Source organism: Alligator mississippiensis, chromosome 5, assembly GCF_030867095.1.
Source record: "Alligator mississippiensis isolate rAllMis1 chromosome 5, rAllMis1, whole genome shotgun sequence".
NCBI lineage: Eukaryota > Metazoa > Chordata > Crocodylia > Alligatoridae > Alligator > Alligator mississippiensis.
In genome coordinates this window covers 76,271,672-76,277,116 of record NC_081828.1, presented here as the reverse complement: position 1 = coordinate 76,277,116, position 5,445 = coordinate 76,271,672, and the positions used below count along the sequence as shown (strand labels likewise).

General features: G+C 42.5%; 1 pseudogene; it reads right to left on the bottom strand.

Annotated features, from left to right (window-relative positions):
• LOC102558192 (olfactory receptor 2F1-like) lies at positions 1-943 on the bottom strand (annotated as a pseudogene).
• Positions 944-5,445: the final 4,502 nt, after the last annotated feature.

The window sequence follows — 5,445 nt, the reverse complement described above, 5'->3', positions numbered from 1 at the left end:
TCACTGTCTCAGAGAGGTGAGCTTTCCTATGGTTTTTACCAGGGCCCCCTTCACTTCCTGGTTCCTTAGGCTATATATGATGGGGTTCAGCATGGGGATGATAATGGCATAAAAGAGAGAAATCATTTTATCCAGGTTGGCTGAGAGATGGCCTCCTTTCGGTCTCATGTAAGCAAAGATGGCTGTTCCATAGCACAGTGTCACCACAGTGAGGTGGGAAGCGCTGGTGGAAAAGGCCTTGTGTCTTCCCCGTGACGAGTGGATACGCAGGATGGAAGAGATGATGTAAATGTAGGAGACTAGAGCCATGAAACAGGGGACCAGTAGTACCACAACACCAGCAACCACAATCACAGCCTCATTGATATAAGTATCTGAACAGGCCACCTTGACAACAGCTAGGAGCTCACAAGCAAAGTGGTTGAGGGCAGGGAGGCCACAGAACCTCAGGTGCATGGTGAAGGCAGTCTGCACTAAGGAGTTGAGGAAACCTCCTGCCCATGAACTGGCTGCCAGCTGGATGCAGACTCTTTTACTCATGATGGCAGTGTAGTGCAGAGGGTTGCAAATGGCAATACAGTGGTCATAAGCCATGGTGGCCAAGAGAATGAACTCAATCCCTCCCAGAGACAGAGACAAAGAGCTGGGCTGTGCACCTGCTGAAGGAGATGACCTTATGCTGGGCCAAGAAATGAATCAGCATTTGGGGCACTACACTGGTTGTGTAGCAGATGTCGAGGAAGGAAAGGTTTCCTAGGAAGAAGTACATTGGGGTGTCAAGGCATGGGTCCAACCAGATGACAGTTATAATGAGGGCATTCCCTGCCAGAGTGATGACGTACATGGCCAGGAAGAGCACAAAGAGCCAGTGCTGGGTGCTCCAATTTCTGGAAAGGCCCAGGAAGGTGAACTCATTTGCAAACGTCTTATTTTCCTGTCCCATCAAGTCTGCCACTCTTCACCTGGAAGGGAAAGACAATCAGAACCAAACCCTGGGCCAAAATGCCATGTTCTCTCTTTTAACTACACTTACATAGAGGTGCATGGGTCTTCAAAGCTTTGATTTAGATACAAATAGCTTATATTTTTTCCCATGGACCATTTCAGTGAAAATGAAACAAAATAGTTTAATCTAAATTTACAATGGAAACTACTGATTGTTTGGCTAAAACTGAAATTCTGAAAACAAACAAACAAACAAAAATCTGGAAATAGTCTGTCAAGGAGTAATAGTTTAAGTGACTCCTAGTCTCATTTTTTTTCTTTTAAGCTGGGTTTATTTCTTAAACAGACTACATCTCCCATGATGTACCAGATGGGTCACTTCTAGGATCAGGGGCATTGAATTGCAAGGGTAATGTTGTCCAACAGTAAATCATAGAAGAGAATGGAGATTTAAAACAGGCAACCTACAACTTCCATGAGGCACTATAGCCAGGGGTATTAGTATAAATTTTCTAAAGTAAACTATAAATTTTATATTAAAATCTACCACCTCTACTTACCAGCCTAAAAATACATAGCTCTGCTCTTGCCACACTGATGCAATAGATGACTGCATGGAAACATGACCTAGATCCTATTTAGCAAACTGAAAGAACACCATTGGGTACTGTCCTTTGCTTTAAAACATCTCTTTCCCTTCATCTCAGTTAAAATTAGCCTGACTTTTTCAGCTTTGCTGGATAGCATGGCATTTTCTGAATTTATTCCTATATGCCACATGTGTTTTTTCATACCATCTTACATATAGAGCAGCGGTTCCCAATCTGTGGTATGGGTACCACCAGTGGTACGCATACAACCTATCAGTGGTATGCATGAACAGATTTATTATAATTACTTTATATGACAAAAATTTGCTGATGGTATTTAAGATTGTATTGTTTTTAACTGGTGGTGCGCAATCTGTCAGAGTCTGGGAACCGCTGATATAGAGCAATATTGACAAAGCCAAATTACCAGAAATCAGGCATCAGGGAGAGTGAGGATCTGATTCATGGCTGGTCAGTCCCATAGGAGGTAAAATAAATATATTATCACAATCAATCCAGCTATTTTTATAGTTTTAAGAATAACTTTAGTTATTCACACAACTCTATTTATAATAATTCAGCAGATTTTACAACACACCTTGCATTCAGATTAAGTCAGTTTACTCACTTAAGTAAAGTACTTATAACATTTATAAAATCTTGGTTCTTTGCTTTTAATTCTTCCTCTTAAAATTTTGGATTTTTTTTTTTCTCATTAGAAATGTTGTAGTGTGTTTTCCTGGATGGAAGACTCTACTGAGAATCAAACACCTGGATTTTACTTCTGGCTTTCTCACTGACCTGCTGGGTGACCACAAACAAGTGACTTCCATTGTCCATACCTTAATTTCCTATCTATAAAACTGGGATAATGATACTAACTTCCTTTTTCAAGTGGTTTGAGATATGGTGATGAAAAGTGATATGTAAAAGCTAGACACTGCAAGCAGGTTAGCTTCATTTATACTCAGATGTGTGTCTGATGTAATATCCTTTCCAGCTTTCTTGAAGCACTTTTTTCCACATTGTACACATACCAATGGTGTATTTTTATCCCTGAGAGAACAGTGATACAGCAAGTGAAATAAAGCTTATACTTTTTTTCCAAGGAAAGGGCTTTTAAAAGTATTTTAGTTCTGCTATATATTTCAAACTTACTGCCCCTGCACTTGTAGACTCCTGCCAAAATTCTATTTTACTTTTATGTGCCTTATTAGCACCTATATAATGATATGCTCAATTCTTGGTAGCTTTTAGAGCAGAGGTGGGAAAAATACAGTCTGCAGGCCAAATCTGGCCCATCAACAGATTCAATCTGGCTTGTGGGTGGACAGCCACCAACTCACCGGATCCGGCCCATGCATGGCTGGAAGCTCTGGCTGCCATGTGGTGCCAAGAAGGTCGGTGGAACTGCTTCTGCCCTGCAGCATCAGGCATTCACTGTGGACCTGGGTGGGGCTGTGGACCCAGGCATCAGCTGTGGACACCACCCTTCCCATGCGGTGGAAGTTCCCACCTGGAGCCCCAACCAGGAACTTTCCAGTGGTGTTAGCTGTGGACCCAGGCAGAGGCTGCTACGATGCCAGACAGGCAGCGGTGTTTCTATCTGTCTCTTCTCTTCTCTCTGTCTCTGTCCCACTCCTTCCTTCCTTCTCGCACCCTCCCTCCCATGAACAACATGTGCCCCTGGCAGCTGGGGGGGGGGCACGGCAGCGGCAAGAGCATGGCGGCAGTAAGCGGGGGAGCTCCCACAGAGTCTGCCATTGCTGTTGGCAGCAGGGGTGTGGGTGGTGAGTGCCAACCAGGGGTTGGTGACCACCCACAGACCCCACCAGCAGTGGCAGACACCGCCAGTGGAAGCCGAAGGTGGAAATCTATTCTTCCCGCCTTCATCTTCCTCTGTGCAAAATGAAGTATATTTTCTACCTATTGGGACTTTTACCATCTTTAATTTTCCCTGAGCCTGAGGAAGGGTGCATGTCCAAAAGCTTCCAAACAAACATAATTTTTTTGACATTTCTTAGTTAGTCTAATAAAAGGTATATCTGGACCAAGAGTCCTAGAGTTTCACCTTTCTTTTTGTCTCAGATCAACATGGCTACCAAATACACACACAGACACCCACATACACAATCATTGAACACAAGTGCAATTAAACATGCACATTCAGGCACATGCACTTAACTGTAAAGTAGACTAATTTGTTGCAGTGTAAAGCATCATAGTTTAGAAGTGTGACACAATTAGACTGCAGCAAACTAATTTTTGCCACCATAAGATAGTACTGTTGGGTATGGTACTCTAATGATAGCAAAAAAAACTGTGCCTAAACTCACGTGTAAATGCTGACCCAGGTATATATTGTGCCTAGTCAGCCCAGGCAGCATGGGGCAAGACCCATCCAACCCTGCTGCTGCCACTTCCCAGAGCCCCAGGCTGCTCTGCCCCAGCTCAAACTGCTGCAGTCCTGGGCTCAGCATCTGCATGTGCTCCCTGGACCACAGCAGTTTAAGCATCTACCCATGCAGTTAACGTGCCATGATAAACCCTAGTGCAAACTGCCTTAATGGCACATATAAATGCACTAACTGTTTGCATGATATTAGAGTGATACAAGGGGAACTAAATCACTCTAGCTTGATCCTGAATGAAGCAAGGTTAAAGCTGGGGTCATTTTGGTACACTTGTATCACTACAGAGCTATGAAGAGGTAACAGTTGCATTCCAGCTTGTATCCTTTAATATTGATATAATTGCTTTATCTTTCTGAAACTCACTCTCTTAATTCAGGTAAGTGCCTTTGAATATTTTAAATTTGCTTTCCCACCTCTCTAGACTTGGAACTAGCTACATCATCCACATGCAAACAATGTTCCTGTTCTTTCACCAGGTTCAGACTTAACTGACTAGATTGTTTTAGAAATCTTACCATTATTCTATGAATGAGTTGACCACAGTGTTCCTAGCACTGAGGCAGCTGCTTAGTTTACTTCAATAAATTATAGGATATATACTGGCAATACTCATTTAATATGCTTTCCTGTGAGTATTTGTCTGGCCCAACTGCCTATCACAGTCCAAACACCGCAACAGAGAGTTCAGGAAATCCTGGCTGTTAGAGATAAAGTCAATAAACAGTTCAGAGTCACTTCAATGCAACATGAATTCGAGATATCAGAGTAGGAAAAGAAGTTGAGCTAGTATGAAATGACATGGATGGGATTCTAGCCTCATTGCACTCAGTGGGAATTTTGGCATTGTCTTTAGTAGGGCCAGGATGACAAAGAATGATTCTGGTTACTTACACAGCTGGATTTGCAACAGGTGCTGCTGCCTTGTCACAAACATTGGGTGAGATTCCCAAAAGCAACTAATTATTTGGGGTGCTTTAATTCTTGTGGGGCCCAAATTGAGATATCTATAAAGTAGGGCTAGTTTTCAGATCCTGCCTAACATCTCTACTCCAAAATCTAGCTCTGAAGGGAATTCCCTTCGGGCACTCAAAGTTACCAGACCCTTTTGAAAATGGCTGGGAGTGAGGATTTGATAGGTACAAGACTGAATTCATCTATATGTCATTGGATGGGGAAAAAACCCACAAACTTCTTGCTCATAACAAATTCTCAAATTAATGCTCCAGCCTAAAACAACTTGGAGCATAGACCATTTCTTCATTTAATGACAGGTCAGAAAAAGACATTGACTTCTGAAAGAAATGGAGAGCAATGTTTCCCTTTGTAGAACTGAAAGACCCAAGGGCAGGATACCTTACTGTAAATAGATGCACCCACATAACTCAGGTAACACTTCACTGTTATGTAATCTTGGCTTTCTCACTGTGAGCCTGTCTTCAGTACTTTGTTCCTAGTGATGATCTAAGTACATACATATATCACAAAATGGGCAGCTT